The following is a 12,062-nucleotide window of genomic DNA, read 5'->3' as shown; positions in this document are numbered from 1 at the left end:
TACAGGACACATGGATTGGAAACAGGGCACTGGTTATAAGGAAATCCAAGGCACAGGAACATGAGATCAGGATTACTGTACTGACTGTGAGCAGGAGCGTAGATGCATACTTTGCAGGGGAACAATCAATTACCAGAGCTACATCCCATGGGCATCCAGATGATAAGTTGACAGTAATAAGGTTGAGAGTCAATAGGTTGACCACTAATGGTCGACATGCATTAGGTCGACATGGTCAAAAGGTTGGCAGTATATGGGCAACATGAGTATTTACAATTTTTTCATTTTCAACTTTTTCATACTTTACCATTCATGTAGACTGTGGTTGGGAATAGTAACAAAGGGAGCAATGCAAGGGGAAGCACTAATTGGGATTCCCGGTCATTTTACATAAACGACGCCAAAAAATATAAAACTCATGTCAACCTTTTCCTGTGTCGACCTTTTGTCCATGTTGACCTTTTTTCCATGATGACCTAGTGCATGTCGACCTTTTGGGGTTGACCTAGACAATGACAAACTATTTAAGGTCTACCCAGTGATCCACACCCATCCCATGTGGTGGGGACCATTTCAGCTCTACATATAGTTAGCAAACACTTATTTCTGTCTCTTGTAAATCTTGTGTGCCAAGCTTAAGAAGATCTCTTTGGATAACCCATTTGCATGCTGGGAGATGAAAATCTGCAGTCTCTGATAAGTCTCCTCCTCATGTTGTTTGTACACAGTGGACAGGTCTAGATCGTCGTACAGCTGCTTTACCTTCTGCAATTTGTCCACATCATCATAGCCGTAGTTCTCCTGTGTGTGACAGCAATGCGAGGGTTAATACCAGAGATAGTGTGCACCCCAGCTGAGGCATACTGCTAGGACATGTGTAACCAATGGCGATGACCAAATTGGTGCCTTTAGCATATATATAACCAGTGATTCATAAAGAACATATATCTGCAGGAGGATGAGGAGCTTTATAGGAACGTCTAACCACAAGAAGAGTAGGAGCTGCCAGGAAGGTGTAACTGCAGGGGAAGGAACTGTCAGGGAAGGTATAATTGCAGGAGGAGGAGCTGTCATGGAAGGTTTTACCACAAGAAGAGGAGCTGTCAGGGAAGGTGTATCTGCAGAAGGAGCAGACGCTGTCAGGGAAGGTATAGGTGCAGGAGAATCAGCTGTCATGGAAGGTGTAAGCTCAGTAGCAGGAGCTGTCAAGGAGATGTTTAACTGCATTTGGAGCAGCTGTCAGTAATGTGAAAGTGCAGGAGAAGAAGCTGATGGGGAAGGTGTAATCACAGGAGGAGGAGCTGATGGGGAAGGTGTAATATTCAGAGAAGGAGGAGCTGTTGGGGAAGGTTTAAGCTCAGGAGAATGAGTTTACAGGGAAGGTGTAAATGCAGAAGGCACTGTCATGGAAGGTGGAAGCTTAGCGGCATGAGCTGTCATGAAATATGTAAATGCAGTGGAAGTAACTGTCAGTAATGTGTAAGTGTAATGGGAAAGGTGTGATCGCAGGAGGAGCAGTCAGGTGTAAGCACAGGAGAAGGTGCTTTTGGGTAAGGTGTATATGTAGTAGGAAGAACTGTCAGGGAAGGTGTAACACAAGAAAAAGAAAGAGGAGCTGTCAGGGAAGGTTTAAACATAGGAGGAGGAGCTATCAGGGACGGTGTATGTTCAGCAGCAGTTGTCGGGAAATGTGTAAATGCAAAAAGAGGAGCTGTCGGGAAGGTGTAAGCACAGGAGGAGGATCTGTCAGGGAAGGTGTAAATGCAGGAGTAGGATTTGTCAGGGAAGGTGTAAATGCAAGAGAAGGAGCTGTCAGGGAAGGTGAAAATGCAGGAGTTGGAGCTGTCGGCAAAGATGTAAACACAAGGAGGAAGAGGAAGGGCTGTCTGGAAAGTTGTACATGCAGCAGCAAGAGCTGCTGGGGAAGGTGTAACTGCTAGAGGAGTGTCTGTCTGGGAAAGTTAAAGCACAGGAAGAGGAGTGATGAAGAAGGTGTAAGCTCATCAGCAGTAGCTGTCAGGAAAGAAGTAACTTCAGCAGTAGGGGCTGTCGGGGGAGGTATAAGCACATGAGGCACAGATATCAGGGAACATGATATCTCAAGAAAGGTGTAACCACATGAAGAGGAGGAGTTGTTAGGGAATGTGTAAACACAGAAGGAGGAACTGTTAGGGAAGGTGAGTAGAGAAAGACCACCTTTCTGTCAAAGTGACAGTTGCTCCACCCCTTTCTCCAGTGGCACGCCTCCTTTAATATTAAATGATAGTGTTTGATATCGCTTTTATATAAAATTTTATATAAGATTTATAGAGTTCGATATTAAACCGTATTAAAAAATAATGGCTTTGAAAAGAGTGTCACGTAACACCAGTCGCAGAATACGCCATAAAGCTGTATCACAAACCAGCTTGTGATGAAAAAAATTCACTATTTTGACTAGTCTGTACACTTTACATTACAGTGTTATAGTTCACATGTTATAGTTCACACATTCCAGCAATTTAAACTTCATGCTTGGCACACATGGTACAGGTTTAAAAAGCATAATGACTTATGACCGTGTCCATTTTCTTAGATGCACGGAAGCATCACACATGGCACTTATTTAAAAAGCATATTGATTTTAATGACCATGCATGATTAATGATGACAGCACAATTTCAAAAACCTTAGATGTACGGGCTACCCGTGACCCCACAATTTCAAAATCCTTACAGCCACGAACTACCACGCTTGTAACAAAAACACCTGGTTATTAATGTTAATCTCTGCAAAAGAACATTAGCACCACCTACAGGTCTATGTATTGACTCAAAATGACATCTTAATTTTAAACTATTGTGCTTTTAAATAAAAAGATATATATATATATATATATCTTTTTAAGTATTTGGTATATTTTTGAAGTGCTGAGTACGACGTTTAAGAACCCGCTAACAGATTATATTTTCATTGTAACTGAAAAGCATTATCACAATTACTAAATTATACCCCAAAGTTTATATATATGTTTAAAAAATCCTAGCCATGCATGTAACAAAAACATCTGGTTATTAAAACAACGTGTTAATCTCTGCAAAAGAACATTAGCAACACCTACAGGTCTATGTATTGACTCAAAATGACATCTTCATTTTAAACTATCGTGCTTTTAAATAAAAAAAATAATATATATATATATATATATATATATATATGAGGAAAGGAGAAGCGGCACTCACGGCTGGATATAAATAAGTACAGAGACCACAGCAATACGTATCAACGTTTCAATTCCAAAGAATTTTCGTCAGGATACAGATAACACATATCAAAATCACTCACCTTATATCCCTCACCAATTGTGTCCAGGTGTGCTCGCTGGGCGGCCCGGTGGTCCGGAAGCGGCACCTAAGAAAGACGTCACCGCGCATGCGGCTGACGTCAGTGCATCCCATCACCATGGTAACCCGGGAATGTGTGTACAAAGGGAACTGGGGATAATACAATATCTGCATTTTGGAAAACGGTCACAATCCATATACTACAATAAATAGAAAAACATATAGAAAACGCACTGATGTCTACTTAACCAGATAAAAATAAATAAACACAGAGTAGACGTTGTATATGTTAGCTCAATACTCCATATCACCATAACGCAGCATCATAACATGGCACGACAGAAAGTGATACTGGAGGATCAATTATAACCAGACAAAGGTATCGCGTCATTGAGCCCCCTAGGACTGATAGTATCTAGGCGAAAAATCCAACGGGATTCACATCTTAATAAAGCAGCCCCCCGATCTCCGCCCCTCAACGACAGGGGAATATGGTCGATCATCCTGTATTTTAAACTGACTAAACTATGTCTGGCAGCCACAAAGTGGCGGGCAACAGGTTGATCGCTGGAGCCACTCGCTAACGCTAATCTAATAGCAGAACGGTGAGCCGTCATTCGTTCCTTACATTTACGAGTAGTTTTACCTACATATACCAGTCCACAAGGACATACGATCTGATACACAACAAAGGTTGACTCACAAGTCAAATGATGTCTTATTGAAAATATCTTGCCAGACCAAGGATGGCAGAAGATTTCACCAGTAAGCATGAATTTGCATGTGGTACATGCACACTTAAAACATCCATTCGGTTTATGTTGTAAGAATCCTGTAGAGGATTTACCCTTACCTGATATGTCTGTTTTTACCAATATATCGCGTAAATTCCTCGCTCGCTTATAGCAAGGCATAAGTCTAGTGTCAGCCAAACCAAGATCACTGTCAGATTGAACAAGAGTCCAATGTTTCTTAGAAATTTTATTAATGTTGCTAGACAGGGTGTTAAATTGATTGACCCAGGGTAAAATGGATTTAGAGACACTATCCTGTTTTTTACAAAGTAGATTATTTCTATCCATGGCAAGAACCTTATCTTTGATTACTTTTAAATATTTCAAGCTATATCCTCTGACTAGAAATTTATTAATTAACTCATCCATTTGTAATGCTGCTAGTTCACTATCACTATTGATGCGCATAATGCGCATCATTTGTGAATAGGGTAACCCACGTTTCAAACTGTCAATGATGGCAACTAGTGTTGTGCAAAAAGGTATTCCGATCGGTACTTTTAGAGAATACCGTTGTATGAATTCTGGATTGTTCAACCCTAATTAGAACATCCAGAAATTCAATTTCACATTGACTCATTTTATATGTTAATTTAACTGGACTGGTGCTTTTATTGTGGCTCTCCAGCACCTGTGTCAGTTTATCACAAGGGCCATTCCAAAATAGAAGGAGATCATCTATATACCTGGTGTAAAAAAACACCATGGAAGATATAGATGGATCACTAAAAAAGATGTCAAATTCAACGTCAAACATATATATGTTAGCATATGTCGGAGCGACGGCAGAACCCATCGCACAACCACGATTTTGTAAAAAGAACTTATTATCATACAGAAAGAAATTCTTATTAAGAATCAATTCTAATAAAATCAGAATCATATCAATATGGGACAACGACATTTCACTCTTAGAAGTCAAAAACTTCTTAACCGCCATTGACCCTTCCTGGTGAGGGATCACAGTGTAAAGGCTAGTTACATCTATGGTAACCAACCAAATATCATCAGGTAAGACTCCCAAATTGGCTAATTTGTTAAGTAGCATAGTGGTATCCATTAAGAACAATGGTTGTTCATGTAACAAAGGTTGTAAGATGCAGTCCAGCAGTATGGATGTCGGTTGAAACAACGATCCGCGTGCGGAGATAATTGGACGACCAGGCGGGGGATTAATGCCTTTGTGTATTTTTGGCAAAGTATACAACAAAGGAACTAACGGAAATTCAGGGATGAGTAAATCGAATACTTCGTCAGAAATAAACCCCACATCCTTTGCCATAATCAATGCTTCTTTAAGTTCCTTTGCAAAAATAGTATTTGGATTGCCACGTAACCTACAGTAGACTCCTGGTTCGTCCAACTGCCGTTGGATCTCCTTTTTATAATCAGGTAAGTCTTGCAGCACAATGGCTCCCCCTTTTATCTGCTGGACGTATAATTAGTAGATCATTTCTAGACAAAGAGTTAAGAGCTGATCGTTCAGAGTTGGTCAAATTGGAGTATGTCTTATCAGCCGAAGTAGATAAAGAGCCCACGTCTTGATCCAATATTTTAATAAAAGTTTTAATACTGGCGTTGTTGGAAAGTGGATCAAATGATGACTTCTTAAACTGACATAATTTCATAGGGATCGTAGAGATCGTGGAGGGTGTGGATGTTGATTTATCCAAAAAGAATTCTCTCAATTTCAATTTACGATTAAGTTGATTCTTCTCAACTTGCCACTGTAGCGGATCGAACTGGTTACTAGGAACGAATGAGAGGCCTTTGGATAGGACCTTCTTTTCATTAATTGAAAGTTCATAACTGGACAAATTGCAAATCAGTTCTTCTTGTTCTTCACGGACTTGGTTTTTCAACGCCCGGCTGCGCTTGTATTGGCTACCTCTCCTTGTGTGTCTACTTTGGCGCATATTTTCTGCGCGTGGTCATCCCTAAAGGGACATTCCTACCACCACGCTTTCCACTGGTTGATTCATATTCACTGTTAGTACTACTGTTCTCAGCCGAGGTCTCAGTGTCAATGGCAGACCGTGGGTATCTCCGCCCACGAAAAAACGGGCGTCTGTTCCCATCTTGATTAGAACCTGATAGCCAGCGGTATACTTGATGGTTCTCGTAGTCATTTTCCACTTTAGCAAATTTATCCTTTTTGAACCTAATAAGGTCCCCTTTATAAGTAGCAATCTGATTATTTAATTTGGATATCCAATCACCCTCATTATCTGAGATAAGCGTCGGCATGTGTGTTGACTCAAATTTACTGATTTTGTCTTTTAATATTTGTACCTCTTTGTTAGAAAATTCAATTACTAGTAGCATTAAGTCGGATGAACATTTATTTAAAATGGATACCCACTTGCGGCAGAACACAGGGTCAAATCTACCGATAGTCGGGCAGTTCCGTACCCTGAATCCCCGAGGGATTTTTTTGACACGAAAATAATCGCTCAATGTGATGGAATGTAGATTAAAATCAACCTCCTTCTTCTTCAATTTTAGCAACTCCTTGAAGATACCATCTGATAATAAAGCTTCTGGCTGATCAAGAAGCTGTTCTTTATGTAAGATTTCTTCTGTTTCAGTTTCAGGATAACTGAAATGCTCTTGTAATGGAATCAGCAAGGGGTTAAACTGTTCATCAATGGCAGAAGCAGATTCAGTCATGGTTCACAAAATATAGTTTAAAAAAAACCGACTGTACAAATATGCAGAAAAAATATATATATATATATAAAAATTCCCCAGACGTTTAAAATATACTGAGAGCAGTACAGCACATATACTGAACTCAAATAGTCCTGGAACTAGTGCATAAACAGTGGAAAAACATACAGAGTGTTGCCTTGTCTTGATACAAATCCTGTGGCAGGGATTGTTCCATACACATCAATGTAGACACTATCCTGTTTTTACAAAGCAGATTATTTCTATCCATGGCAAGAACCTTATCTTTGATTACTTTTAAATATTTCAAGCTATATCCTCTGACCACTATGCTACTTAACAAATTAGCCAATTTGGGAGTCTTACCTGATGATATTTGGTTGGTTACCATAGATGTAACTAGCCTTTACACTGTGATCCCTCACCAGGAAGGGTTAATGGCGGTTAAGAAGTTTTTGACTTCTAAGAGTGAAATGTCGTTGTCCCATATTGATATGATTCTGATTTTATTAGAATTGATTCTTAATAAGAATTTCTTTCTGTGTGATAATAAGTTCTTTTTACAAAATCGTGGTTGTGCGATGGGTTCTGCCGTCGCTCCGACATATGCTAACATATATATGTTTGACGTTGAATTTGACATCTTTTTTAGTGATCCATCTATATCTTCCATGGTGTTTTTTTACACCAGGTATATAGATGATCTCCTTCTATTTTGGAATGGCCCTTGTGATAAACTGACACAGGTGCTGGAGAGCCACAATAAAAGCACCAGTCCAGTTAAATTAACATATAAAATGAGTCAATGTGAAATTGAATTTCTGGATGTTCTAATTAGGGTTGAACAATCCAGAATTCATACAACGGTATTCTCTAAAGTACCGATCGGAATACCTTTTTGCACAACACTAGTTGCCATCCTGACAGTTTGAAACGTGGGTTACCCTATTCACAAATGATGCGCATTATGCGCATCAATAGTGATAGTGAACTAGCAGCATTACAAATGGATGAGTTAATTAATAAATTTCTAGTCAGAGGATATAGCTTGAAATATTTAAAAGTAATCAAAGATAAGGTTCTTGCCATGGATAGAAATAATCTACTTTGTAAAAAACAGGATAGTGTCTCTAAATCCACTTTACCCTGGGTCAATCAATTTAACACCCTGTCTAGCAACATTAATAAAATTTCTAAGAAACATTGGACTCTTGTTCAATCTGACAGTGATCTTGGTTTGGCTGACACTAGACTTATGCCTTGCTATAAGCGAGCGAGGAATTTACGCGATATATTGGTAAAAACAGACATATCAGGTAAGGGTAAATCCTCTACAGGATTCTTACAACAAAAACCGAATGGATGTTTTAAGTGTGCATGTACCACATGCAAATTCATGCTTACTGGTGAAATCTTCTGCCATCCTTTGTCTGGCAAGAAATTTTCAATAAGACATCATTTGACTTGTGAGTCAACCATTGTTGTGTATCAGATCGTATGTCCTTGTGGACTGGTATATGTAGGTAAAACTACTCGTAAATTTAAGGAACGAATGATGGCTCACCGTTCTGCTATTAGATTAGCGTTAGCGAGTGGCTCCAGCGATCAACCTGTTGCCCGCCACTTTGTGGCTGCCAGACATAGTTTAGTCAGTTTAAAATACAGGATGATCGACCATATTCCCCTGTCGTTGAGGGGCGGAGATCGGGGGGCTGCTTTATTAAGATGTGAATCCCGTTGGATTTTTCGCCTAGATACTATCAGTCCTAGGGGGCTCAATGACGCGATACCTTTGTCTGGTTTTAATTGATCCTCCAGTATCACTTTCTGTCGTGCCATGTTATGATGCTGCGTTATGGTGATATGGAATATTGAGCTAACATATACAACGTCTACTCTGTGTTTATTTATTTTTATCTGGTTAAGTAGACATCAGTGCGTTTTCTATATGTTTTTCTATTTATTGTAGTATATGGATTGTGACCATTTTCCAAAATGCAGATATTGTATTTTCCCCAGTTCCCTTTGTACACACATTCCCGGGTTACCATGGTGATGGGATGCACTGACGTCAGCCGCATGCGCGGTGACGTCTTTCTTAGGTGCCGCTTCCGGACCACCGGGCCGCCCAGCGAGCACACCTGGACACAATTGGTGAGGGATATAAGGTGAGTGATTTTGATATGTGTTATCTGTATCCTGACGAAAATTCTTTGGAATTGAAACGTTGATACGTATTGCTGTGGTCTCTGTACTTATTTATATCCAGCCGTGAGTGCCGCTTCTCCTTTCCTCATGTGTCTAACTTTGCCGTTGCTGAGGGCACCGGGCGCCATGCTGATTATTAAGTGAGTGCCGGTCTTTTACTTTGTTGATGTGTATGGAACAATCCCTGCCACAGGATTTGTATCAAGACAAGGCAACACTCTGTATGTTTATCCACTGTTTATGCACTAGTTCCAGGACTATTTGAGTTCAGTATATGTGCTGTACTGCTCTCAGTATATTTTAAACGTCTGGGAAATTTTTTATCTATATATATTTTTTCTGCATATTTGTACAGTCGGTTTTTTCAAACTATATTTTGTGAACCATTACTGAATCTGCTTCTGCCATTGATGAACAGTTTAACCCCTTGCTGATTCCGTTACAAGAGCATTTCAGTTATTCTGAAACTGAAACAGAAGAAATCTTACATAAAGAACAGCTTCTTGATCAGCCAGAAGCTTTATTATCAGATGGTATCTTCAAGGAGTTGCTAAAATTGAAGAAGAAGGAGGTTGATTTTAATCTACATTCCATTACATTGAGCGATTATTTTCATGTCAAAAAAATCCCTCGGGGATTCAGGGTACGGAACTGCCCGACTATCGGTAGATTTGACCCTGTGTTCTGTCGCAAGTGGGTATCCATTTTAAATAAATGTTCATCCGACTTAATGCTACTAGTAATTGAATTTTCTAACAAAGAGGTACAAATATTAAAAGACAAAATCAGTAAATTTGAGTCAACACACATGCCGACGCTTATCTCAGATAATGAGGGTGATTGGATATCCAAATTAAATAATCAGATTGCTACTTATAAAAGGGACCTTATTAGGTTCAAAAAGGATACATTTGCTAAAGTGGAAAATGACTACGAGAACCATCAAGTATACCGCTGGCTATCAGGTTCTAATCAAGATGGGAACAGACGCCCGTTTTTTCGTGGGCGGAGATACCCACGGTCTGCCATTGACACTGAGACCTCGGCTGAGAACAGTAGTACTAACAGTGAATATGAATCAACCAGTGGAAAAGCGTGGTGGTAGGAATGTCCCTTTAGGGATGACCACGCGCAGAAAATATGCACGCAAAGTAGACACACAAGGAGAGGTGGCCAATACAAGCGCAGCCGGGCGTGGAAAAACCAAGTCCGTGAAGAACAAGAAGAACTGATTTGCAATTTGTCCAGTTATGAACTTTCAATTAATGAAAAGAAGGTCCTATCCAAAGGCCTCTCATTCGTTCCTAGTAACCAGTTCGATCCGTTACAGTGGCAAGTTGAGAAGAATCAACTTAATCGTAAGTTGAAATTGAGAGAATTCTTTTTGGATAAATCAACATCCACACCCTCCACGATCTCTACGATCCCTATGAAATTATGTCAGTTTAAGAAGAAGTCATCATTTGATCCACTTTCCAACAACATCAGTATTAAAACTTTTATTAGAATATTGGATCAAGACGTGGGCTCTTTATCTACTTCGGCTGATAAGACATACTCCAATTTGACCAACTCTGAACGATCAGCTCTTAACTCTTTGTCTAGAAATGATCTACTAATTATACGTCCAGCAGATAAAAGGGGGAGCCATTGTGCTGCAAGACTTACCTGATTATAAAAAGGAGATCCAACGGCAGTTGGACGAACCAGGAGTCTACTGTAGGTTACGTGGCAATCCAACTACTATTTTTGCAAAGGAACTTAAAGAAGCATTGATTATGGCAAAGGATGTGGGGTTTATTTCTGACGAAGTATTCGATTTACTCATCCCTGAATTTCCGTTAGTTCCTTTGTTGTATACTTTGCCAAAAATACACAAAGGCATTAATCCCCCGCCTGGTCATCCAATTATCTCCGCACGCGGATCGTTGTTTCAACCGACATCCATACTGCTGGACTGCATCTTACAACCTTTGTTACATGAACAACCATTGTTCTTAATGGATACCACTATGCTACTTAACAAATTAGCCAATTTGGGAGTCTTACCTGATGATATTTGGTTGGTTACCATAGATGTAACTAGCCTTTACACTGTGATCCCTCACCAGGAAGGGTTAATGGCGGTTAAGAAGTTTTTGACTTCTAAGAGTGAAATGTCGTTGTCCCATATTGATATGATTCTGATTTTATTAGAATTGATTCTTAATAAGAATTTCTTTCTGTATGATAATAAGTTCTTTTTACAAAATCGTGGTTGTGCGATGGGTTCTGCCGATGCTCCGACATATGCTAACATATATATGTTTGACATTGAATTTGACATCTTTTTTAGTGATCCATCTATATCTTCCATGGTGTTTTTTTACACCAGGTATATAGATGATCTCCTTCTATTTTGGAATGGCCCTTGTGATAAACTGACACAGGTGCTGGAGAGCCACAATAAAAGCACCAGTCCAGTTAAATTAACATATAAAATGAGTCAATGTGAAATTGAATTTCTGGATGTTCTAATTAGGGTTGAACAATCCAGAATTCATACAACGGTATTCTCTAAAAGTACCGATCGGAATACCTTTTTGCACAACACTAGTTGCCATCCTGACAGTTTGAAACGTGGGTTACCCTATTCACAAATGATGCGCATTATGCGCATCAATAGTGATAGTGAACTAGCAGCATTACAAATGGATGAGTTAATTAATAAATTTCTAGTCAGAGGATATAGCTTGAAATATTTAAAAGTAATCAAAGATAAGGTTCTTGCCATGGATAGAAATAATCTACTTTGTAAAAAACAGGATAGTGTCTCTAAATCCACTTTACCCTGGGTCAATCAATTTAACACCCTGTCTAGCAACATTAATAAAATTTCTAAGAAACATTGGACTCTTGTTCAATCTGACAGTGATCTTGGTTTGGCTGACACTAGACTTATGCCTTGCTATAAGCGAGCGAGGAATTTACGCGATATATTGGTAAAAACAGACATATCAGGTAAGGGTAAATCCTCTACAGGATTCTTACAACATAAACCGAATGGATGTTTTAAGTGTGCATGTAC

The 12,062-nt window shown here is 39.4% G+C and overlaps 1 pseudogene; it reads right to left on the bottom strand.

Moving 5' to 3' along the window:
* Positions 1–600: 600 nt before the first annotated feature.
* The window catches only part of LOC134944255 (farnesyl pyrophosphate synthase-like), a 29,621-nt pseudogene continuing 18,159 nt past the window's right edge, over positions 601–12,062 (bottom strand).

This window comes from Pseudophryne corroboree, chromosome 7, assembly GCF_028390025.1.
Source record: "Pseudophryne corroboree isolate aPseCor3 chromosome 7, aPseCor3.hap2, whole genome shotgun sequence".
Taxonomy (NCBI): domain Eukaryota; kingdom Metazoa; phylum Chordata; class Amphibia; order Anura; family Myobatrachidae; genus Pseudophryne; species Pseudophryne corroboree.
Note: the sequence above shows the minus strand (reverse complement) of the source record. Positions and strands in the feature narration are given on the sequence as shown.